At 36.1% G+C, this 27,647-nt stretch overlaps 1 protein-coding gene across 1 annotated transcript in view; it reads right to left on the bottom strand.

Moving 5' to 3' along the window:
• CSRNP3 (cysteine and serine rich nuclear protein 3) overlaps window positions 1-27,647 on the bottom strand; it is a 212,332-nt gene that overhangs the window by 174,667 nt on the left and 10,018 nt on the right. The window contains exon 2 of the mRNA XM_023259415.2: window positions 20,310-20,480. The gene's annotated coding sequence lies outside the window, so the exon portion shown is untranslated. The remainder of the gene's footprint in view (window positions 1-20,309; window positions 20,481-27,647) is intronic.

Genomic DNA, 27,647 nt, shown 5'->3' with positions numbered 1-27,647 from the left:
ATGGATACAACTCAATACCCGCCCTCCCCCAAAACAACCCACTTAAAAATGAGTAGAAGACATGAACAGACATTTCTTCAAAGAAGACATACAGATGGCCAACAGACACAGGGAAAGATGTTCAATATCATTCATCATCAGGGAAATGCAAATGAAAACCACAATTAGATATCATCTCATGCCTATCAGAATGGCTAAAGTCAAAAACACAAGAAACAACATGTGTTGGTGAGGATGTGGAGAAAAAGAAACCCTCATGAAGTGGTAGGAATTAAAAGTGGTATAGCCACTGTGAAAAATAATATGGAGTTTCCTCAAAAAGTTAAAAAGAGAACTACTCTACAATCCAGTAATCCCACTGCAGGGTATTTACCTCTCAAAATACAAAAACAGTAATTTGAAAGGATACATGCACCCCTGTGTTTATAACAGCATTACTTACAATAGCCAAATTAATGAAGCAGCCCAAGTGTCCATCAATAGATGAATGGATAAAGAAGATGTGGTATATATACACAACAGAATATTATTCAACCATAGGAAGGAATGAAATCTTGCCATATGCCGCAACATGGATGGAGTTAGAGAGTATTATGCCAAGTGAAGTAAGTCAGTCAGAAAAAGACAAATACCATATGTCTCACTCATATGTGGAATTTATGAAACAAAACAAATGAGCAAAAGAAAAAAGAGAGAGAGAGAAACCAAGAAATAGACTCTCTCTCTCGTTTTTTTTTTTTTTTTTTTCTTAAGTAGGCTTCACACCCAGCACAGAGCTCAAAGCAGGCTTTGAACTCATGACCCTGAGATCAAGGCCGGAGCTGAGATCACGAGTTGGACACTCAACCGACTAAGCCACCCTGGCACCCCAATAGACTCTTAATTGCATGGAACAGATGGTTACCAGAGGAGAAGTGGTTGGGGAGATGGGTGAAATAGGTGATGATGATTAAAGAGTACATTTATTATGATAAGTACTGAATAACGTATAGCATTGTTGAATCACTATATCGTACATCTGAAACTGATATAGCAGTGTATGTTAACTATACTGGAATTAAAATTAAAAATTTAATTAAAAAATCCCTTTACATCAGTTCTCTATCTCATCACCTTATTTCTCAACTCCATTTCTAAACTTAAAAAACTTTTTTTTTTTTAATTTGAGAGAGAGAGAGGGAGAGCAAGAGCAGGGGAGAGAGGGAGAAAGAGAGAGAGAGAGAGAGAGAGAGAGAGAGAGAGAATCTCAAGCAAGCTCCACGCTTAGTGTGGAGCTGGACACGGGTCTCAATCCCACAACCATGGGATCATAACCTGAACTGAAGTGAAGAGTTGGACACTCATGGGGCTCCTGGGTGGCGCAGTCCGTTAAGCGTCCGACTTCAGCCAGGTCACGATTTCGCGGTCCGTGAGTTCGAGCCCCGCGTCGGGCTCTAGGCTGATGGCTCAGAGCCTGGAGCCTGCTTCCGATTCTGTGTCTCCCTCTCTCTCTGACCCTCCCCTGTTCATGCTCTGTCTCTGTCCCAAAAATAAATAAAAACGTTGAAAAAAAAAATTAAAAAAAAAAAAGAGTTGGACACTCATGCATCTCTCTCTGCCCCTCCTTTGCTCACGCTCTGTCTCTCTCTTTCTCTCAAAAATAAGCATTAAAAAACTTTTTAATTAAAAAAAAAAGATTTGGATACTCAAACAACTGAGCAACCCAGGCAGTCCTCTCAACTCCATTTTTTTTTATTTATTTATTTATTTATTTATTTATTTATTTATTTATTTATAATTTTTTTAAAGTTCATTTATTTTGAGGAAGTGTGTGCGCACACATGCACAAGCAGGAGAGGGACAGAGAGAGGAAGAGATAGACTCCTAAGCAGGCTCCATAATCCATGCAGAGCCTGACACGGGGCTTGAACTCAGAGCCAAGAGATCATGACCTGGGCTGAGATCAAGAGTCGGCTGCTTAACTGACTGAGCCACACAGGCGCCCCTCAACTCCATTTTATAGCACCTTCTCCAGAGAGGGTATTCTCCATTCCTCAGATTCTATTCTATATTGAACTCCTCCAAATTAGGCTTCATTTTTATAACTCCACTGAAATAGTACTTATCAAGGTCAGCAGTGAACTTGGATATTGCCAAACAAAATGGTAAATTTTCTCTCAAGAGAGTTTGACTTAAATAATCACTTTCCCTTTTTTTTTACTTGGCTTCTAGGATACTATACACGAAGTAGGCTTGTCTTCTACCTCATTTGCTGTCCGTTCTTCTTTTTTTAAATGTTTTTCTATTTTTGAGAGAGAGAGGTAGAGAGAGGATCCAAAACAGGCTCTGTGCTGGTATCAGACAATCCAATATGGGGCTCAAACCCACAAATTGCAAGATCATGACCTGAGCCAAAGTTAGATGCTTAACCAACTGAGCCACCCAGGTACCCCAACTTGGTGCCCTTTCTTAACCTCCTTGCTTAATTTCTTCCATTCTTTCTGAGATCTAAATCCTTTAGTAGACTAAGGTCTGAGACTTCTTCGCTGAGTCTTTCTTACAAAAACAGCCCTCTTCTCTGGGCTGTACATTCTTATATCTACTGTCTATTCCACAGCTCCACTTGAATGGCTAATACGCTTTTGAAAGTTAACATGTTAGTATAATAGTAATAATAATAAAATGAAAGAAAGGAAGGAAGGAAGGAAGGAAGCAAGGAAGGAAGGAAGGAAAAAAGGAGGAAGAAAGGGAGAGACAAAGGGAGGGAGAAAGAGAGGGAGAAAAAGAAAGAAAACAGACTCCAGGCTTCCTCCTCCTACTCTAGTCTTTCCTGTTCCAGTAAATGGCATCAGTGTTTGCCCAATAACTCATATGAAAACCATAGCTCCTTAAGAAATGGCTGATTCTAGGGGCACCTGGGTGGCTCAGTCAGTTAAGCATCCAACTCTTGGTTTTGTCTCAGGTCATGATCTCTTGGTTCGTGACACTGAGCCCTGTGTCCAGCTCTGCACTGACAGTGTAGAGCCAGCTTGGGATTCTCTTTGTCTCTCTCTGCTCCTCCCCTGCTAGCACACACACACACACACACTCTCTCTCTCTCTCTCTCTCTCTCTCTCTCTCTCTCAAAACAAACAAACATCTTTTAAAAAGGAGCCTAACATTAAAAAAAAAAAAAAGAAAGAAATGGCTGACTCTAGGATCAGAGCAGGGTAAACACAAAATGAACCTGAAGCATTTCACAGTGATGGAAAGCAAGGAGCGGAAAGAAAAAAATAGGCATAGGACATTAGAATCAACTTGAAAGAACTCTCAATGGAATAATTTAAGCAAAAAAAAATTAATTACACTATTAGACTATAACCCAAAGAATAAAATGAATATCAGTCTACACAGATATAAACAAATGACTGCATCAGTAAGTAACTAGGGTAGAAGAAACAAATCTTTCTTACAAATATTCCAGAAAATATATGTAGATACTTCTCCCCTTCGGGAAGTAGAGCTCAGTCACCAATCCCACCTTATGTGTGAACTGTATTTAGTAATACCACAGTTATGTAAGTTGCTAACACTGGGGGAAGCTGACCAAAGGGTTTATGGGAACTAAACTATTATTACAACTTTTCCATAAATATAAAATTATTCCAAAATACAAAGCTTAGTTTAAAAGCCTAGGAATTATTCATGTTTATCTCTTTTTCTTAAACCTCACATCTAAACATCAGTTCTCCCATCAGCTCTACCTTTAAGATTTATCCTGAATCTGACCACTTCTCACCAAGTCCACATCTCCCATTTCCAACACCTGACAATAACCTGGTCTCTGCCTTCTCTTCATTACCCATCCACACAAGTGTCAAGCTCTTTGCTGACATTTTACGTTTGCTCTTTGTTCCTTCTAGAAGCCTCCTCCCACTCCAGATATTACATGGCCCACTTCGTCACTTCATCAAACCTCTATCAAAATAGCATCTCCTTAGAGAAACTTTTCATGACCATCTTATTTAAAATAGCCACTCCTACTTCTATACCCCAAACTTGCCTTATTTTTCTTCACCATACACTTGTGTCATCATATTCTTCACTTATTAGTTTTCTTGACTAATAATACAAATAAACATCATTAAAGCAAGGACTTTATCTTTTTGAATAAATAAATTAACCCCTATTGCTCAGGACTTCTGGGGAAAAGTATAATCATATCCAAAGCTGGTAGAGTATGAGTTTTGCTGCCTTTCTTGAAAAAGCAATAGGCCAGTATGCAAATATCTATTACATCAGATATTCCTACCATTAGGGATCTATCCTCAAAAAAGTAAAACACCAGGGGTGGCTGGGTGGCTCAGTCAGTTGAACTTCACCTCAGGTCATGATCTCATTGTTCATGGGTTCAAGCCCCGCATTGGGCTCTCATCCCCTGACCGTCTCTCTCTCACTCTCTCTTTCTGCCCCTACCCCCCATACACATGTTCTCTCTCTCCAAAATAAATTAACATTAAAAAAAGTAAAGTACCAGTACATAAGGCTTTTTTTTTTTAATGAAGAGGTATTGCAGCCTTGCTCATTGTAGCATAGAAGCTGAGTTGAAACAAATGGACACTCATAGGGGAAATTTTGATGAAAATGTGATGTTTCCATAACTTGAAATATTTTGCAATCATTAGAAAGAATAAAATAGAGCTATGAGAATTACGTTGGGGAATTTCCACAAGGTATGCTCAATGAAAAAATCAAGATGAAGAAAAATGAATATAATATGATCCATCTTTGACAAAAGAAACTTCTATGAGAGTGTGTTTATCTATGATTATTTGATATTGAAAAAAATGAAAGGATATAAACAGGTCAACAAGAATTACGTATAGGAGCAAGAGATATAATGAAGAACACAGAGGAAGAAAAGAGAAAAACCAAGCAAAACAAAAAGAAAAGAAAAAAAAAGAAAGAGGGAGAGTGGGAGGGAAAGAAGTGGGGGTAAGAAAGAGAAAGAGGGAAAGAGCTCAAAATAAGATTGTATTTCAATTAAATTACTCGTGGATTATCTTGAAATCAGGAAATATCATTAAAAATAATTTAACAATAATTGATAGAACAATGTATAAAATTGAATATGTACTATGTACACGAATATTTAGGGCAATATAAATTTTAATATAAAAAAGTGAGAATAACTTAAAAAAACAATTGGCAAGAGAATTCATGAATATATGGGGTAAACTTATGCTGTGAAATACTATGAACAAAGAAAAAAAGAGAAAAAGAGGAAGAAGGAAGGAAGGAAAGGAAGGAAGAAGGAAGGAAGGAATTAAATTCTGTGAAATGATAATTATGACTTCACATAAAAATGCATGTGTGTTTACATTAAAGAGAATCATTCGGGAAATAATTCTGAGGCATAGAATGGATTTTGGATACTGGGCCCCCAATTTTTTCTAGCAGAAAATAACTTTTAAATATAAAATTGATTGCAGGTCTCCTTAATCTGGAGAGAATATAGGGAATTGCTGCTAGAATTGATCAGATTCCCAAGAAACGCATAAATTCTTACAGATGGTCTTGGGAACACAGCTAAACTGCAGTCTATGCTCGTCGGTGTACTTTCAGTGTACTGCAGAAAATAGAAATCAAACCAAAAAAAAAAAAAAAAAGAAAAGCAATATCCACAGACAGGGATAAAAGAGGAAGAACTTTACAGAAATTGTGCATTCAACTTTCAGTTGTTGAGGCAGCCTGTGGTATCTACCTCGGTTGTTATGATATGGGCATTTTCCCGCATGGAAACCACACAGTTGCTGTCCCACAGGGTAGGAACACCCAAATAAAGTCTTGAATGGTTGCTGGGGCTGTCCTGACCACTTGCATTCTCTTAAAGAATAATGAGGAACAAATCAGAGACATTCTGTTATAAAAGAATATGTCCTTATCTTCTCTGCCACAGTAAGATGTAAGGAGCCTCACAAATATCCCCCTGTAGAAAATTCCTGGCACCTAGTATTTAGTAAATGTTTATGTAGTTTCTCCATATTTCAGATATATTGCATGTTGTGGTGGGTAGAAATGGGGTGTATATAGTCATGGAATTAATTTGGTCACAAACTGGTCCACAAACTGGTCTGCTTATAACACTATATTGTTACACATCATGCCAATGTCAAATATAAAGGGTGAATAAAGGAGAGAGAGATTCATTCTGGATACTATACAAGGGAATTTTGTTACAGAAGTCTATCTGTTAATAGCTTTCATTATAGATGAGTGTATAATAAAGTGATTTTACCAGAAGGTGAATATGAATGAACCCTGAGTGAAGACTTTTTTCTTTAAATCTGAGTAGAGAAATGCAAATTCAATACAGGTCAAGGGAGAAACATTAGTGGAGTGATGATGTAATATAAAGTGCATGGGCTCTGGAGTACCAAAACAACAACAACAACAACAAAAACAAAAAACAGAATTTGCCATCTTAAAAATGTTTTTTAGTCTTTATTTATTTTTTTTTTTTTGAGACAGAGAGAGAGACAGAGTGCAAGCAGCGGAGGAACAGAGAGAGAGGGAGACACAGAGTCCAAAGCAGGCTCCAGGCTCTGACCTGTCAGCACAGAGCCCGACGTGGGGCTCGAACTCACGAACTGCGAGTTCGTGACCTGCGCGAAAGTCGGACGCTTAACTGACTGAGCCACCCAGGTGCCCCCAGAATTTGACATCTTGCAATGTTTTCATCATCTTACTTCTGTGACTTTGGGCAAGTTACTTAACATCAGTTTCTTGAACTGTTAAATGGACATATAATCTCTGATTTTATGTTTTTCAGTAAAGATAAGTCATTTAAAACAACGTGATTCAAGCAGATCTTTAATATATTATTAGTTCTCTTTATTAACCAGAAAAAGGGTAACCTACATCATTTCTCAGTCTTGTTTTTACCTTATTTTTCCTTTCCCCTAATATTCTCATTTATTTTATATTTACTCATTATTTTTTGACAAAAAGGGGCAGAATTTTGATAGAGTATTTATAGATTTAAAAAGCAATTAACATGAATATTCCCACTGTTCACTATTTATTGTGTGGGGTTGTTTTAAAAAAATTAACTTAGGTTTTCATATTCATTAACTATGGTATCAAATGGCTATGATATGATAGCCATTATCATTGGTGGCCCAACATACTTTATTTTTTTGCCTTCTATTTTTTTCTGGTAACATATTCCACGTGAATAGGTAAATGAACAAGACCTAGTCAATCAAAGAACTTTATTCTTTGGCCACAGTGATTGAGTGAAAGGCATCCGACACAGGCTAGGGTTATTGGTCAGGGTCCAGCTCAGAAATAGAGGCAATGATAGGTGGCCCAATGGAAGGAATTTCATATGGTGAACTGGCTATAAAGATTTTCTAAGAGCTGAAATGCTAAACAAAACAGAGAAAAGAAAGGAACTCAGAATACAGTAATAGTAAGAAGCTGACACTCCTCAGCTGGAGGCACAAAGGAAGGATTGGTGTCACCAGAGCTCCAAACCTGGTGCTACCTCGTGGGAGCTAGGTACGTGGGAAGGCTGCTGCATGGAGTCTGGGACCACAGAAGCAGGGCCATTACATAAAGGGTCAGAGCTATGGTGGAGATGCAGTAACCACTGCAAGTACGACCTGAAGCATCGATGAGTGGGTGGGAATCCTTTGGTTTATCCCTTCATCTTGCCCTCCACTGTCCCACCAGTGCCCCTTATTTGCTGAGTCCATCTGGCAATCAGTGGGCAAGGTCTAATTTTCAGAGGAAGGGCAGACCAGATCTGAACACAAATGGGCACATAATTGACACATGAAGACAATCCTCACAAAGTCACAAGACATTACACCACCTAAGTTGTTGGAGCCAGGGATGGAAGTGATTGCTCCTTGCCTTCAAGAATGTAGTGCTACAGGGGCACCTGGGTGGCTCAGTCGGTTGACTCTTGATTTTGGCTCAGGCGTGATCTCGCAGTTCATGGTTTTGAGCCCCATGTTGGACTCTGTGTTAATAGCATGGAGCCTGTGTTGACAGTGTGGAGCCTCTTTGTCCCTCTTCCACTAGTGCTCTCTCTCTCAAAACAAACGAACGAATGAATGAATGAATGAATGAACAAATAAATAAATTTGAAAAAAAAGAATATAGTGCAGGCAGATATATTCCACAGATTAGGGAAACCCTTAACTTGAAATGCAGGAGGAGAAAATCAGGCCTTCTCCTTATGAGAAGAGAACCAAGTCATAGCGGGCGGGGAGAACACTGAGGTTGCCATTTGAGCCACAGATCCATTTTGCCTGATATGACCATGAACTAAGAGGTCTTTCTTTTTTTTTTTGTTTAAACTAGATTATGTTGGGCTTTTTAACTTTGCAGTAGAAAGTCTTGACCAATATAACTGTGACCATTAACTGAATATTTTAAAGAGACTTGAAGACAAAATGCCAAGTATTACCAGTAAAAAAATAAATAAATAAAAGAAATTAAAGATGGATATAGTTATGTGTTACCAGTAAGAGAAATTAAATGAACGTGGTTATGTTGACAGGTCTTGGTTGACTACAATACTGAAGGTACTGAAGGAATTCTCTCTCCTTTTATCTTAAATAAGGAATTTAAATACAAAAAAAAAAAAAGGAATCTGAAAAGGTAATTTTCCCCAGTGTCCTATGACAGAGGAGCCAGTTGATTTCTTTGATTCATGCCTGGTAATCAGACTACAAAAGGAATGCAGATCAATGCCAGATGGAGGCTATCAAAACAAAAACTGGCCACAAAGAAACAAAAATGTATTTAAAGTTAATCTGCAGCTACAATATGTAAGATGCTGAACTAGCAGTTTCATTTTCTTTTATCCCACCTCAACAATTCAAAAAGAATTTTTTTAATAATGTAAGTGAATGATATATCCTTTAACTCATTTGCAGAAAAGGTAAAGAAGGCCCAATCAACCACCATATCTATTTGTGCTGAACACTATTGTTTCTAGCTTTTGCTGTACTTTATCTTTTTTACATTTTTTTAAATCTTTTTTACTGCTCCTCAATTAAGTGGAAAATAGAAATTAATGGGTTTTGCTTTATAGAACAGAAATCCTTGGAATCCTAAAGGTGGTTAGCAGTTTGTTTGTTTTGACTACCTAGGACAGAGTTAGATCTTACTTGCCAGTATTTTTGTTTGAAGAATATACTACAGCAACCACCACCCTCAAAATCTGTTTCCAATGATGCATCCTCTTCTAGATCAGTTTCTCAGATATCAGAATTAGTTTTTCTCCATTCTACATAATTTACACAATAAAATTTTTTCTACCATTTGCTTCTTATTATCATTTGTGTGTGTGTGTGTGTGTGTGTCTGATATTGAAGTCTATTTTGAACTATTTTATTTATTTTGTATACCCTTTGACTAACATCTCCCCATTTCCCCCCACCCTCTAACATCTGGTGACCACCAATGAGCTGTGTGTGTGTTGTGCTTTTCTTTTTTCTTTTTTTTAAGATTTCACGTATAAGTGAAATCATACAGTTTTTCTCTGACTTATTGCACTTAGTATAACCCTCAAGCTCCACCCATGCTACCACAAATGGCAGGATTTTCCTCTTTCTTGCCTGACTTATATTTCATTTTATATTTTGACAGATAAACAGAGATAAATAGATGGATGTCTTACATTTCTTTATCCATTCATTCATCAATGGACACTTAGGTTGCTTCCATGTCATGGCTATTATAAATAATGCTTCCATGAACATGGGAGTGTAGGTATCTCTTTAACAGTGATTTCATTTCCTTTGGATATTTACTCTGATGCAGGATTGCTGGGTCATGTGGTAGTTCTACTTCTGGTTTTTTGAGGATCTTCCATAATGTCTTTCATAGTGGCTGCACCAGTTTACATTTCCACCAACAGTGCACAAGTATTCCCTTTGCTCTACAACCTTACCAATATTTGTTATCTTTTGTCTTCTTTATGATAGCCATTCCAACAAGCGTGAGATGATGTCATTTTTCCTTTAATTTGCATTTCCCCAATAATTAGTAATGTTAATTGCCTTTTCATGTATTTTTGGCCATCTATATATCTTCTTGGAAAAATTCTATCCAGGTCCTTTGTCTATTTTTTTGTTGGATTGTTTTGTTGTTGTTGTTATTGAGTTGCCTAAGTTCCTTATATATTTTGGATGTTAATCCCTTATCAGATATAAGGTTTGCAAATATTTCCTTCATTCCATAGGTGGCCCTAGTTTTGTGGATTGTTTCATTTGCTGTGCAAAACCTTTTTAGTTCGATGTAGTCCCAGTGGATTTTTGCCTTATTGCTTGTGCTTTTAATGTCACATCTGAAAACTTGTTGCCAAGTTTGATGTCAAAGGGATTTCCCCTATGTTTTTTCCAGGATTTTTATGGTTTCAGGTCCTTAATCCATTGAAGTCATTAATCTGTTTCAGGTTAATTTTTGTGAATGGTGAATGATAGGGGTCTGGTTTTATTCTTTTGTATGTGAATATTCAGTTTTCAAAACACCATCTACTGGTTTCATTTTTAATTGAACATTAAGAGAATGCAGTATTTTAATTGTAACTCTGCCAATATCTGTCTAGAGGCCTGTTGTCATTTTTGTCTTTTATGAAATTTTTGTCACCAAGAAAAGCAGGATTACAATTTTTTTTTCTTTCAGATAGGGCTGGTGTATTCTTGGTTATCAAAATACTCATAGTTTGGGGACTCTGAAATGGTAAATATTCATGTATGTAAAAAAGCATGATACATAACTGCATGATCTTAATTACATTAATCTTAGTTGTGTAAATACACAAATGGGACCTAGAAGTAAGACTAAACTGCTTGTGATTATGGATGATTTTGTTCTTTGCTTCTTGTGATTTTCTTTTATGCACATTTTAATTTTTAAAAAATAAATTTTTTAAGACCTAAAACAAAACAAAACAAACAAAAAACACCATTTACTGAAGAGACTATCCTTTCTCCATTGAATATTTTGGTCCCTTTGTGAAATATTAGTTAACCATAATCATGAGTTTATTTTGGGGGTCTCTATTCTGTTTCATTGATCCATGTGTCTGTTTTTATGTAAGTACTAAACTGCTTTAATTACTATAGCTTTGTAATATAGTTTGAAATCAGAAAGAGTGTTGCCTTCACCTTTGTTCGTTCTCAATGAAACATTTTTCCAATGAAAATGGATTTTAAATTAACCACGAACATTTCTAAGGGCCCTTTAATGCATCCACATTGCTAGACTAAATTTGCTCCTCCTGTGAGATTAAATTGCTTTATGATGTAAGAGAGTCAAAGGCAATAATAATTTTATATTTGGAAAACTATTTTCCAGTTCATAGTATTAACAAGTCAAAGAAAAAAATAGGATTGTTTTGATACGTAGTAATGAGGAATTTGATGTAACTTTATAGCGATTATTAATCAAAAACTCTTAGCAGCAGGATACCTCCTTCATGCAGGATAAAGAATATCCTATGGCCAAATTAAAGGTATAACCTTGAAAGCATTTTCATTAAAAAAAATGTCTCTTTAGTACCAAAAATAATCTCTTACAGCATATATAAAAGAAGTCTCATTCTTAATAGGCACAAAAATATTTTAAAAATTTAGGAACTCAGCAAGGAAAATGCATGGCAAGAAGAAAAGCACAAATTTTTACTGTGGGCAATGTGGTAAAGATGTTAATCTTCCTTGTGAATCAAATTAACCTACAAATTTAATGTAATTCCCATGACATAGCAGTGGTTTGTTTGGTAACTTGACAATATTGTTTTAAAATTCAAATAATGATCATGTGAAAATAGCTTATAGAAAGCCTTTAAAGAGTATGGTAGTGTATTGTGTTTCTGCTCCAGTTAAGGAAAATTGGGAACTCTTATGTGAGATAATAAAACTTACTACAGAGTCATAATATAACACTATTGTTGGTTTCAGAATAACCATTCAGATCATGAAACAGAAAGGAAATTACAGACACTGATCTTATGTCTATAAGAATTTGGTTCAAGATAAGAACAAAATTTCATATTAATAGAAAATATATTATTCAGTATATGATTTTAAGAAAACTGGAAAATTATCTATTTCACACAACATGCCAAAATAATTTTCAATTGGTCTAAAGATTAAATATATAATAGAAATTTATGAAAATTCTGTAAGAAATTATTTGTGTGTGCAATTAATCTTGGGTGCAGAGAAGTTCTAAGCATTTCCTAAAGGCCAAATGCATGACACATTTGACCACATAAACATATTTCCAAGGCAAACATTAACAGAGTTAAAAGACAAATGGCAAAATAGGAAAGACATTATTGCTCACTAAATAATCCTTAATGTTATAAAATGATGAAAGAGAAATCACCACTCTAAAAAACCCCAAATAGACCATTTATATACACACAAAAAGGTAAATATATGACTAGCTAGCTTCCTAGTATTCAGAGAAATTCAAGTTAAAACAGCAGTAGAATATCAGTTTTTACTTATCAAATTGGACAAGGCCTGTGTGTGTGTGTGTATACACACATTATCTATGAACACACACATACATACAATCACAGAACACCTAGTTAATTTGGTAAGATGTTGGGTCATAGGAACTCAATTACTTAAAGTGGGCAAATAAATTGGTAAATCTTTCTGGAGGGCAATTAAAATGGAACCCTTTGAATTATAATCTTTAGGGATTTATCCTAAGATTTATCTACAAGCATGTCATGACAGCTGTTATTATATTAGTGAAAAATCTAGAAAGCTATTAGAATGAATGAACACAAATCTTATTAGGCTAAAATATATGAAAATAAATTGAGAAAATATGTAGATAGTGTGAAGATTGAGAAATATATAAATAACAAAAATTACTCATTATTTTACTATCCAGAGAAAATGTGTCTTGTTTTTCTATATTTCTATAGAAAATATGTGCTTGCCTTTTTACCTCTAGATCTTATTATATACCTCATACATATGACTTTATAAATGAAAATTGAAAATGTAATACAATATTTTAAACTTCTTAATTAATGTGAATATATTTTTATGTCAATAGATACATTTGTTCAACTGTTTTTATTGGCCACATGGTAATCCACTGTATGGGTTTTCCATAGATTGTTTAACCAATTGTGTGGTATATAGATTCCGTAAAATTTTTTACCATAAAAAATTACTGCAAAAGTCATCCATAAAGCTAAAATATTTACATATTCAGCTTTTGAAAGTAATGAATAAATGTTAAATGTATTGATTCAAAATATCTCAATGTTCTAACCTTAGAATTTCTGACTTAACATAAAGGTTGGTAAAGCTATGCAGGGGGCTTAGAGAGTGATTTCACTGGCAATACTGTGTTAATGAATTTCATGAACATTTGGTATAAAAGCATTTTTTTCCTATAAGTAGGCACCTGTTGAAGGTAACTTCAATTGTATCCAACAATCTTAATTTTTATATAGTTAATTAGCCCATTTAAGTCTACTCATGTCATGTTTAAGATGACAAATCATTTGATCAGTTAAGCATATTCTTTCTCAATATAAGTCATGAACATGCCAATCAAAAATAAATTTATTTAGGACCTAACATTATGAGAATGAAATAAAATAATTTGTTTAAAGCATCTATCACAATGCCTAGCAAATTATAAAATGTTCAATAATGCTTGTCATGATTATTACCGTTAAGCACTGTGGGGCAAATACAGGATGCAGCCCTTACAATCAAGGAGTTTAAAATAATTGTAATGATAAATTGCAACCATTTTCCATATTGTGGCTAAAAAGCTTGTGAATTCTTAAAAAAAAAAAAAGAAGAAGAAGAAAGGTATTCTGTTGAAAATAACAATATTTATTTAAGCTGCATTTATCCTTTTTGGATTCATTCATTTTTAAATTGAAATGTAAAAAAGTAAAAAAAAAAAACTTTTATTTACTTCATACTGAGGAGAATTTTTAAGTATATGTGCTTCTTTATTAGTGCCCATAAATTACTTAAGTTTATGCCTTAGATCTTCTTTTGCAGCCTAACTTTATGCATATTTAAAAAAAATCTAGGTCAAATGTATGGTATATATGTCTTATGTAGCCATGATCTTAGCATAGCATTTAATTTTAGTGTTGACTAATGACCATTATAATTGTCAGCATAATGTTAATTATTATGGAGGTAAAAAATTCTTTTTTTTAAAGCTTATTTATTTATTTTGAGAGAGACAGTGCACATGCAAGCAGAGAAGGGGCAAAGAGAGAGAGAATCCCAAGCAGGTTCTGCACCCTCAGCACAGAGGCTCATACAGGGCTTGAACTCACAAAAGGCGAGATCATGACCTGAGCAGAAATCAAGAGTCAGATGCTTAAATGATGAAGCCACCCAAGAACCTTAAAATGTGTGTGTATCTGAAAATGTATATAAATCTAAAATATGTACTACTCTCTCCAAGCTAAAATGAGGGTTGTCATAGAAACAGCAAACAGCAAAAAGTCTGATCAGACATAAGAAGATCATGGACAATATCTTTGAAGAAACTGTGAAATAGGACAGGCTATATTAGAAAAAGTAACTATGTTTAAAATTAATCATCATTATTTCTTCCAAACCAAGTTTCTCAGGGATAGCACTAAATACTGCAAACCCTGGAATTGTTAAGATTTAAATTATGTAGGTTTTTTTAAATGTAAAAGATGTAAGCATTAGAGCATATTAAAGATGAAATATATTAAGTATTCTTCAATATGAATATTTAAAAGTAATTTTATTAATATGATTTCGTACTAAATATGTACATTTTTTTATCTCACAACAGATCCATTATCATCCAATCTTGGTATAAAAATATATAGTATTAAATGCATTTCGGGTCTTCACAATATCACAGTTAATGACACTCACTATTGCATTTCATTCAGAAACATCTAGTGCTTTCAGCACTCTGTCTAGCAATCTTCACTAGCTTTCATGATGCTTTGTAAACTGTTTTAATAAAGTTTGTTTTTTGGGGGTCTTTTTTGTCATGCTAATTAAGACCACTGCAGCTATCCATTAAGGATCTTAAAGTGATTTAATAGTTCATTATGTAAATCAAGTTTCATAACAGTTCATTCAAAGTCCTAGAATTGTAAATTACATAAATCAATCTTTATTACTATTCTATTAAAATATTTGTGAGATAAGATAAAAACAAATGCAAAAAACTGAGCATCCATTTCAGTTTTAATTCATTATACTTTCCTACCTGAAAATTAAATATCATTTAAAAATCTTTCTAGTTTTTATGTGCTGGCCTTTGAAAATGAAGTATTTATCTTTTGTTATATTTATTACGATTGTTCATTCTTCATTACGTGTAAAAACTATACTTTTAACCCTAATCCAACTGTCAAATGAATTCAGTAAACTTGAGACATTTAACTATTCTAGTTCATGCCAGATCACTGTAGCTGAACATATAAGACATATGCTACAACAATTCTGTGGCCCTAAAACATTCCCAGTTTACTCCCAAATTCCTCAGACAAAAAAAAAAAAAAGGAACATTTTCAGAGTACAAATATGTACTTTCCAGAGTGAAATGGTTAAATATCACAGCCAATTCAGAAATAGCACCAACTGTTTCCTTTTTTTTTTTTTTAGCAGGACCAGATTTAATTCTTTTCTGCATTCACATGCACACAAATACACTTCCCTCGAGCTGTCAGAAAGCATCAGATTGCCTAATCTGCATGATGAATTTTAAAATCTTTTGAGAAACACAAGGACATTTGCTTCAGGCACTATGATTTCATCGTCACCATCATAAACAACAAGTATAAAGCCAGTCAACCTCTGGTATTCAAACCAAAGCCAAAAGATTATGGGACTTAGAAGTGGTTGGTAGGAGTTTAATCACCTAAATTTCACTTGGATCCACTTCTGAAGTCATGACATTGTGCAACTGGGCAATCATCTATTTATTGTCTATGACTATTCCTACGTGACCCCAAAATAAGGATGTAGTTCTTATTAAAAGGTTTATAAAAAATGCAAATACTCTATGAAATATTTGTAAAGAAATTACATTATCAGATGAAAATATTCTGATCGTTAATGTGAAGACAGGGTCTCTAATATTTAATAGCAACTATAATTCTTGTACTTTTATGAAATACAGCTACAATATCAATTCCACCTATAGACATCCTGAGTAAATAACAGATGTGGGAAATCGGAAGAGTTTCTAGGATATATTTTGGATCCCATGCTAATAGGACTTTATCACTTGAATAATGTGAGAAATAGTACCATTAATACCACTAGAACTACCCACATTGACTTTTTAATGGTAGCTAACTGAGAGTTAAAACCACAAACAATAAGTGTTGTTTTTCTAGATTCACTGTGATATTGATATAAAAAAAATTTATTTCAAATTCAGACCAATTGTGCTTTTAAGATTAAAGCCAAATTTAAGTTTCTCAGGGCTTAAAACAAACAAGCAAATATAAAAGCCAATTTTGTACCTAGGCAGCAAAATGGAATATAATTACTGCATTCAGTCAGAAGCTGTGACTAAGTGAGTCTAATCGAAATGCAAGGTAAGTGCATTTCTGAAGTCTTGAATTATTGAACAAGTAATGTAGGGTCCTGGAGTTCAAGGGATAGAAAGATATCATTATCTTTTTTTTTTTTTCCCAGGGAGTCCAGGATGCCCATTCACCCCTCTGGCAAAAGTGGAATGTACAAAGGCTTTTACTTTTAAAGTAAATGAAACAACCCTGTATTTGTTAGCTGCTGTTAAAGATGCACACTGCATACCTCATCTCATCTTCTTTTCATTGTAACGTTTTCACATTATCACAAGCAGCATTATGTCACCAAGACGAACCAATTTCCTTCATGTAAATGTAAAACAACATGTTTGCTGTAAGATATTTCCATCAATGTCAGTGATGTACAAGGTAAGTCTCAACAGTCTGCCCTGTCTCTTACTTACAGAAAGGGGAAGGGAAAGTGTTCATTCACAGTCAAATTGAATTCTCTGTCCACTATTTCTTTTGCTCATTGAATGTATTCATAAACTCATCACTGGCACTATATTATTACATCCAGAAGATACTAACTTTCACCACAACACTAACTGAAAAAAAAGAAAAAAAAAAAGGCAAGAGGTGATGAAATGCTAAACACCTTTACCGAAAGGTAGGCTCATTCTATTTCTAAGAGGAGCTGGCACAAAAGGTACAGCCAATGTCTCTCTGTTGATTAGATGGGTCCCTCGATCTAGTCAGTGATGTAAAAGACCCATCGGAGAGCAGCACAGTCTAGTAGAAAGGTAGACTCTGAGGATCTACCATAAAGTCCTATAGCAATAGCTGACATTTGATCCTTGTCTAGTTACTCTCGCTGGGCCTCAGTCTCCACGTATTTAAAATAAGAAACACAGTCTAGATGTTCTCAAAGGCCTTACTAGTACTAACACTCTTTGAATTCAAACTGAGGGTTGACTCTACTATTGTTTTTGTCTTATACTGTTACATAGTGTTAAATTCTCTCAAAAAATTAAAATGGGTTTTCTTCCTCAATTTGCCCGGCTTTATGAAATAATTAGTAAAGTTTCATATTGATGATTACGGTAAGAGCAGCTCACAATAATAGGAAATCATCCATAGGTAACATTTTCCAACCATTTTTCCTTACTCTCCTCCCCACTGTTTATCTCAAATCATGGTGCTGATCACACATTCAATTACAAGTTGTTCAATGATGCATATCACTTCCTTACAGAGTAGTATCAGCAAACGTTTCCCTCAAAACCCTTGAAAATTTACTAAGAAAAGGACATTAACAACAGTGCTGGAAGAATGCTAATGAAACTCTGAATCTACTCTCTTTATCAGCCTGACTTCTCCTCTGTGCACACTGGACACCTCTTCCTCCACAGACTCTTGTGATGGTTATAAAACAGAAAAGTTGCGAACAGATGTCAAAATAGCTATCAAATAGTTTATTTGATCAAAATAAAACCACTCTCCATTCAAACTTTTACCCTTCAGGGTGTTCAGGTACTTGTAACAAGTGTCTAGCCTATAATTTTTCAAACTCCTCTAAGCCACCAGAACATCACTTTCATCTGGAAAGCATCTTGAGCCACAATTGTGAGACCTGATGGTGTTTAAATGAACATTATAGGTACTTTGTGAACTCACAAGCTATAGAAATCGATGGGTATCTTGCATAGAGAGTCCTACAATTGATTTTTCCAGGAGAGAGTCAATTTGTAACTTTAGGAGAGACATAGACACCAGGGAGGTTGAAAGCATGCTGAAGGTTTAAAAAAAAAACAACACTGGCATGTGGATATTGCTGCACTGGATGAGGTGGTATCTCAAAGAAATAGAGTCTAGATTGATGATGTTTTTTAGGAGTGGCTAAAGGGAAAAAGTTGAAACATTCTAGGCAGCTCCTGTGGCATTCCGGGCCTAGAGAAGGAGAGCTCTCCAAGGTACACAGGCAAGGTGCTTAATAGGGTCCCTGAGGGTCTTGAAATTAAATATATACTAAGGATAAAGATATCCAGTAGATGCATTCTCTCTGGCTTTTAAAGTTGTCTGAAATTACGAAAAAAAATAATGTATTTCATACTTGAAATTTGCCAAGAGAATAGATCCCAAGTGTTCTCACCACCACCACCAACAAAAAATGTAACTATGTAAGGTGACAGAATGTTAATTAGCTTGATTGTGGTCATCATTTCATAATGCATACATATATCATGACATCATGTTGTAAACTTTAAATAGGTGCAATGTTTATTGCCAAAAAAAGACAATTATTGCAAAAAAGAGAGAGAGAATTATCTGAATTGAATCCATTCATTCAATAAAGGAGTCTAAGCCTCATTCAATGCTCAGCACTTTTCTAGGCACTGTGGGTGACAGCAAGGGGGTGTGCCATCCACAAGGGCTACAGTCGCTTAGAGGAAGGGGGGAAAGGCTTTAGATAAATCACAAACAAACCGATCCACCCAAAACCCACTGATTGACAATAACCTTTCCATGTAACTAAAGAATCTCATTCTCAAAACAACTATTATGTTATCCCTTCTTCTAAGTGTTTCTTTATCTCCTCCTTACTTTTTATACTTCCCACATAATAGTGGGTACATAATAGTGGTACTTTAGTCAAGAAATAAATAATACAAAGACTAAACAATCTTATAAAATTATACCTACTTTTATTCTAAATGCTTCTAACAATGATGAGAGAGAATTCATAAATATCAAACAAACCTTTGAATTCTTGGGAGTAGAGGAAAGAGGGTAAAAATGGAATTTCAGGGGTCATAGAGCCACACTGCAAGATCATCAGTGTGAATATTAAAAGGTTGTTTTGATAAGTTAAAAATCCCCAAACCCACACGCCTCAGAAAAATAATACTAAAAAAGCTGTTATGGAAAAAAACCCTTCTCTTTTGTATTGGATAATTTTTAGCTTTACGTATGGAATGGCGCTTTAAAAGGAAGTTTATACCCATCATCCTATGGGACTTTATTTGACCTTGTTTAGTTTTGCTTTGTATGATTAACTTCTAAAACTGATTTAGAGATCCCTCTTTTCTTAATGACTGGGATTGAAGGCACACAGAGATGTTGGAAAGATTTGCCTAATCCAAAATCAATCAATGTGTACCAGTTATAGGGAAGGCAGTTTGAAATGGCTAGAATTTTAAGTTAGAACATACTACATACCATACCAAATAATGCTGTTCACATTAACTGCTTAGGAAAGGTATATGCGTGCGGAAAGCTGCACTAACTGTAGTGCATGAATCTGGCCTCAAGTTTGAGGTTTACTAGTATTCTAAGAACAATAGTAGCTGATGGCTTTCAGGGCTTTGATTTCAGAGCAGCATTCTTTTAAAAACAAACATCGTTTTCTCACGTAGGAAATACATGTGGTGTACTCAATACTGCTAATTCCACAACTCATTGACCAGTATTATTAGAATTTCAAAAGAGCTCAACTGATCAGATTTTGAAATGGATTTGAGATGGATTTCCGAAAGCTGAAGGTGCATACGAGATCATTTTCAATTGCTTACCTTCAATCGGACGCGTTTCTGCCTCTCATACCTACTCCATAGAGATGAACAGAAGGATACCATTGAGATTTAACTAAACAAAATGATATCACATTTTACAAATAAGTCTGATATGATGAAAAACTTGGAGCAGATAAAAGGCAGTGGATAAAGATAGAAACTCCAGGAATCGACCATACAACACACTTTAGAGTACAGCCTGAAATATGGCTTCGGATACTCACCAGTGAAAAGATTACAAGTGGACAGATTGACACTATCAACACTGTCAGCACCGTCACAGCTAAAAACTTCATCATCTGATTCCTGCACAGAGCAGCAGGGTGAAGAGCCGTCAATTTCTTCCAACTTCCCCTTTAAAATTCCACTCATAGCTGCAGCGCTGTCACATGTACCTGTAACAGGAACGGGAACAACAGAGCGTTGAAACATTTGACCACTGCATGGTCCAAGTCTCCAAATCGGTTTTTGAGGCTGCAATTTTTTGACCCACATCGACCACATCATCATATCCGTGCAGAAATTATTCTTTCCGTAACGTTTGAAAGCACTGAAAACAATTCTACCCTGATGCATTGTTATTTGCATTCTCTCTTTTGACTGAGGTATTTTATATGAAAAAATCAAATTTAAGAATGTGGAATCAGAGTACTACAAAGGAAATATGGTTCAGTGTTTTGAAACGTCAAAACAGGAGTCAATTACACTTATTTGATTTGTTCTAGTAAATCGTGTACTGTCATTGACAGAGCCAGAGTTCAGAACAAAACAGATCACTCACTTGCATGCTGTCATACCCAGAGCATACTGATTAGGGCATGTCTATCTTGCTTGGGATTTCTTTTTTTCTCAGGTACAAAGGCATCTACTTTCCTGGGGCTCTTTGTCCGTCAAAAATCAAATTGGTTGCTAGGAATGACTATACCTGCAGAATTCAGATGCCTTATCATGTTTCCAGTCAATTCAGCATAGCTACAGGGAATATTTGAGTCCTATGCCAATGAAGCTGGCTGAATAGATCGTATGCAGGGTAAACCACAGTCTCTAAATCTTTTACTGGATAAAATATTAATTTGAGTCTCCTTACTCTCTGTATCAAGATGGCCAGTGAAAGACAGTCAGAGGTAGCCGGGTGCATTTAAAAATTTTGTTAATGCCAATTTAGACAAGTCAGTAAACCTCTGAGAATAATAATTTCTTCATAGTTACAGAGTAAGTGTTAAGATGATCAGTGGCTGCAAACACAAATCCCGCCAGTGGCAGGGAACCTCGGTGAGTAAAGAGGGTCAGATGTAATAAAATCATGAAGTCACCTCAGTCCTCTTTTTTGTCTACTGTTGTTTGTAACAAAGGTATCAAGAAATGCTCCTCTACCCTACTGAGACAGGGAAACTAAGAGAATCCATGAAAAACTACTTTTTTTGTTGTTGTTGTTCCTTTTCCTGCTTTTATTCTTGCCAAGACTTCTATCTACACCTTATACATGCCTTATAGAACAGATAATGTATGTCCTACTTACAAAGGTCAAGGAGTTAATAATTTCTTTGGAGTCTTCCAGCATGATAGATAACATCTAAGGAGTGACTGGGCAGGGCTGTCCAAGACTACTGACTCACTAAGACACGTGGCTCTGGGGCACAAGTCACTCACGGAGGATATCTCACTAGTTTTTGTTCCCGATGCCTGAGAAGACATGTGTACCCGACTACAATCCTCAGTAAAGACCCCAGACCGCAAGCAAAGATGAGACTCACTCTCCTTTCCAAGTCTCCTGGATGCTCTGTCCATATCTACACTCTCTTTACATCTTCAATAAACTCTGATCTCTCTTCCTCTTGGCTCACATTGGATTTCTATCTTGTGCAAAGCCAAGGGCCCTCTTGGCTCATTCTGAGGGGCCACTCTGGATTTTCAGACCTGGCTAGTTTGCATACTATGATAGCATAGGCACCCTAATAAATGGTCTCACAGCCAAGGAGAGAGCCAGTAGTAAGTAGTATAAACTGTGGTGAAGTAGAGATGCACACGCAGGCCAAAGGGGGCAGCTGCTACTCAGGTTGATGTCATTTCCCCATGCTTTCCCAGTTTCAGCTGCTCTAAAACCTGGCCAACACCCCCACTTGCATTCAGAAGCAGTCCTTCGCACCATTAGGTTTTACGTTCCCCATCCCCCTTTCCCTTATTAATCTTGTTTATAAAATTAAAGGAGCAATTTTTAGATTACATTGTAATTTAGAGCCCAACTTGGACTTTGGCTCTACAATAAGGACAAAGGATGGTCGGATATGTGACTCCAAAGGGTTAGCAGACAAAGAAATCAAAACCTTCTCTTTTCCAATCACCCAGCACAATACCCGAAATGCCTTTGCTAGAAAATATCCGCTGGAGGAACAAACTGATTTTATAAGACGCTGCACAATATATGCTACCAAGGAAAGGTAAGATGTTAAGCCATTATACATCAGGATGGCACTCCTATCTATGCCTTTTGGTAATACAGAACAAGTCTAACTAGAGTGACTTTCTTAAAAAGGTAGTGACCTTGGGTCCTTGTGCCTCTCACTGACCTCGTAGTCTCCTTCTGTTGCAGTAGTGACATTTCCTTGGGATGTACTTGTTCCAAGTCCTGCTCACTGGCTTCCTCTGTTTCTGTATTTTCTGATTCCTCATATCCCCAGCTGGCACATGGCTTTGGCTTTGACAGATCTGCTTCTACTTCATTGTATCCTGCAAGTCTCAACTCTGAATACTAATTGACTCATTCTTTCCATTATACCTAAATGCTAATTGTTGAGAAAGTGAATCCGAGTGCCCTCATTTAGTCATTCACGCCATTCTATAGAAATGAGATTTGTTTGGGGTGCACTGGGTGGCTTAGTCAGTTAAACAGCCAACTCTTGACTTCGGTTCAGGTCATGTTCTCACAGTTCATGGGTTTGAGACCCACATCGGACTCTGCACTGACAGTATGCAGCCTGCTTGGGATTCTCTCTCTCCCTCTCTGCCTCTCCCTCGCTCGTGCTCTTGCTCTTGCTCTCTCTCGCTCTCGCTGTCAAAAATAAACTTTAAAAAGGGGCGCCTGGGTGGCTCAGTCGGTTGAGCGTCCGACTTCGGCTCAGGTCATGATCTCGCAGTCTGTGAGTGTGAGTTCGAGCCCCGCGTCGGGCTCTGTGCTGACAGCTCAGAGCCTGGAGCCTGTTTCAGATTCTGTGTCTCCCTCTCTCTCTGCCCCTCCCCTGCTCATGCTCTGTCTCTCTGTCAAAGATAAATAAACATTTAAAAAAATTAAAAAAAAAATAAAATAAACTTAAAAAAAATAAGAAATGAGATTCGTTTCCTTTCTGCCCTTAGTTTAGAGGTTAATTATTTATCTAGTAAACGTCTGTTGAGCTTCTATCAGGAACTAGTGACTATCTTATCATTAAAATGATAAAGTAACAATACAGGAAAAAAATTATTTTCTCTAATGGTGTTTCTTTACTGGGTGTTGTTGGAGAAAGGAGTAGACATATAATAAACAGATAAACAAACTAAATATATACTATGTCATATGGAGATCGATGGTATGGAGAAAAATAAGCAGTTAAGTGGTATAGTGATTACAAGGTCGGCCAATTGAGAACATTTCATTTTTAATTGATTGGAGAGCTAATGTCACAGTGGGGAAGCAGCAATGAAGACTCGGAGGTGATAGGGAGACCAGCCATTTTGACATGCAGTGGAAAAGCAGTCCGGGCCAAAAAAATGGTGTGTGCCCAGGTCTTGGGCTGGGCGCAGTGAGCAATCAGGTTAGACAGGTATTGGGGCTAGATTGCGTAGCACCTGTGAGGGCTTCAGCTATTACTCTACATATGATGGAGGCCACCACAGGGCTTAAGTCATGGAGTGACAAGATCGGACTTATATTTTTAAAGGTGTACTCATTAGCCTGTTATTTCATAAGAAAACACAGCTCCATGGTAGAGGAAAAGCATGGGAAAAGGGAAAGGTCTGAAATTAAGGAACACACCTAGAGAGGACTTAGTGACTCAGATGAACAGGTAAAGTCAGAAAACCTGACCAGTCAGAGGGCTAGAAAGGTCATAGTTTCTTTTGGGGGGGAGGGAAGAATTTAGAAAAAAGTTAGAAGGGGAGGGGAGTCAAAGTGCTTCCCAAAACAAAGTGATTACTTGATTTTTTCCCTATAACTACCTCTGTCTCTAGATTTACCAATTATTTTATGACAGTGAAGGCCATCTTATCTGCCAGGTTTCAAATAGGACCAACTCAGATACATTGCTACCACTTTGTGATGTTGTTTGTAAGCGTTCATTTATTACTATAAAGGAATATTTCTTTTAGTTTGGCAGAGAAGATGGAATAAGTCGATGATTACCAATATGCATGGGAAAACGGAGACAAAAAGTTAATAACTATTTTATTCACCATCCTCTCTAAAGTTGCTTATTCAAAATTTTTAAAAAGTCAAACATACAACCACTACCTGCTACACCTCAGGGATTATAGGACTCTGGCTCTGTTTGAAAGTCAGGCAGGCTCCAGCTAAAAATGTCACTTGGTGACCTAATATAACCATTCATTATTTGGTTGAGGTGACTCTCTTATCTTCCTTCAAGTGACTTACAGAGGTTTTAGAAGAATTGCAGAAAAGCTCCTAAAGACTAAAAGCTGTTGATGGATTTTTTTTAATGTTGATATACTCTATTAGTTACAGGAAACTATTTGGAAATTTTTCCTTAACTGATATGAAATCTATATAAATAATTGTGTGGATCATATTTATGCTTCTAGTCCTCTTGGCCCTGAAGAGTCTTGGACAAAATCATCAAAGAGAGATTAGACCAGATGACTAGATAGCTGAGGAAGCACAAAGAAAGGGTGGGGAAAATGTCCCAAAGCACAACAGACCCTTGTTGAGAGAGATTTCATCCTACAGATTGTGTTCGCCAATCTGATTCCACTGGAGTGTGCTCTGTTGTAGTACTAAAACTGCAATGCTACAATTATTACCATGACAACAGATGATGCAGGAGAAGCTACATTGTGAGAGATGAAGATCCACACTGCCCCCCCCCCCACCCCATTCAGATCTCTGTAGTAAGAGGTGGGAAGGAAGACCAAAGAAAAGTTATTGTGTGTGTCCTTGGATGAGTTTTTCCATCCACATAGTTAAGTGGAAGCAGTCCTAAACAATATTAAGTCACCCCATGACACAGAATACTGTTTTAAGAGTATATGGCTGGCTGGAAGAAAATGTTAGCAAACAGGAACGTATGGATGACTTAATTTACATTTTCAAGCATCAAAAAGATTATGCTATTTCTTGTGTATTTGTTAGAAGTCAAAAGTTTCATAATTCTACTTCAGGGTCCCCTAAAAAAATGATCTTGAGTTTCCTAGGTCCAAAAAAATAAAGTTTTCTTAGTCTTTTCTTTCTTTCTTTCTTTCTTTCTTTCTTTCTTTCTTTCTTTCTTTCTTTTTTCTTTCTTTCTTTCTCTCTCTCTCTCTTTCTTTCTCCCTCTCTCTTTCTTTCTTTTTTTCTTTCTTTCTTCTTGATCTACCTAATGGAATACTATACTATTACTTATCCTGTACCTAATAATTCCTTTTGAGAAGTACATAAAATAATATAACATTCTTAATACTGCTTCTAATATGAAAATAGTTATTTGTATATCCGTTAAATGCTCAGATTTTGAACTAAAATATTTACAACAACATTTTAATACTTTTATATAAACCCAGACATGCAAAAGGCAAGAGATGATTAGTAATTAAGAGAAGAAAATTGTAAGTTATTAATTGTTATGTTAAATTTATGATGTAATAAGAAGTAACTGAGCCAAGAAAGATCACTAAAAGAATGTAAAGGAAAATATAATTTCCCATTTTGAGGTCAGAACTACTATGAGTGATGGGCACATCGATCTTTCTACAAATGGAAATTATTTTTTTTAAATAATAGATTAGAACTTATATGGATCTCCCCTAAAAACTTAAATATTTGTTTTTATTAGGCAAGTTTTACAGAACAAAATACCCAAGGCTGATTTTTTTTTTGATTAGGTAATTGTAATACCAGACAGCACAAATATCTAAATAGTAAACTTCCATAACCACACAAATGTGTTTTTATATTCTTTTTATTTCCCCTACAATAAAGATACTTACTATAGAGCTAGGATACAACCGTGGGCTCAGGTTGATTACCAAAAACTAGAACAGGAGTGGGACAGATAGTTGGACTTAGGGATGGAAGCAGAATAAAAATGAAAGCATGGTCCTGGGAACATGGACAGAAAGTAGGGCAAGTGAATAGAGTCTGAGAAGGATAGAAGGAAATCCCCAAAGGAGAAATGGACAATTAAGGGACTTGAGAGATCTGAGCATTGATTTTTATCAAGGATTTAGTTGCAGAGAACGAGAGGTAGTGGGAACTACCCCGGGTTATAGAGTCTGGAGAAATGCTAGTTCCAAAGATTATGGAATTTGGTACCTCCCCCTTTGGGTTGAGAGGGAACTGGGAAGAATTTCTTTAATCTGAATTCGTGGTGATAATCTGGATCCTCAATTAAAAACACATCTGTTACTTTGAAATTAAGATCTGAGAGGCTGGAGCTGGAAAAAGCTTAGGAGAAAAAAGCAATCTGCGTGTTGTTACTATTAACCACTAATTTGCCTTCAGGTACAGGGAAACAGTGAAATGTACTGCAGAGGATTTACATTAGGCTAATCATTTAAATTTCCAGAGGATATTTTTAAAAACTGAGAGTCCTAGGAACCATTAGGAATCATGGTATGATGAAACGAGGGAAGCCCGTTGCTTTAAAATTTGGTGTCACCATTTCCTAAATAGGAATTTTTCAGCAAGTTATTTAATTTCTCTGAGCCAACATTTTCCCACCTGTAAAGCAGGGTTAGTAGCATTGTGTAGTGTTAGAATGTGCCCTATATGTGCTTTCCTAATAATTGTTAACTTCTACATCCTCCATTGCTATGTATTATGTATTGCAGATGTCTTTCATTATAGCTGAAACAAAACCAAAGCCCTTCTCTAAAATCTTGGCTGAGAGGGTAATTTAGCCAGTTTAATATAAAGCAGGGTGATACATTAGGAATGAAGGACTAGACCATACTATTTGCATGTTGAGTCATTGAATGAATGTCGACAGCACAGACGCACGCGCGCGCACACACACACACACACAAATTGAGAGATGATGCTAAGTCTTCTCTTGAGGATGCTCTTGTGGTTCTGATAGTTGGACATGGCCAGACACTGTCAGGGTGGCCCACTCCTCATCAAGTGACCCTGTCTTGCCAAAAGCCTAATTCACACTCTAGGAAGGATGCTGGGTCTCCCCAAGAAGTCTCTAGAAGCCTAGTCTTACCTACAACAATCTGAGGAGACTGGTCAGGGTATACTCCCTCCCTTGTCAAGTGACCATGTCTTGCCAAAAGGTCACTTAAAACTCCAGGAAAGAGTATGAGTTGAGTAACACCACATATACACTTTTGTAACCTATAATTTCTCCACTTATAACATGAGAATGTTCCTTCTC

This window comes from Felis catus, chromosome C1, assembly GCF_018350175.1.
Source record: "Felis catus isolate Fca126 chromosome C1, F.catus_Fca126_mat1.0, whole genome shotgun sequence".
Classification (NCBI taxonomy): Eukaryota; Metazoa; Chordata; class Mammalia; order Carnivora; family Felidae; genus Felis; species Felis catus.
The sequence above is the reverse complement of the archived record's forward strand: the minus strand, read 5'-3'. Positions and strand labels throughout refer to the sequence as shown.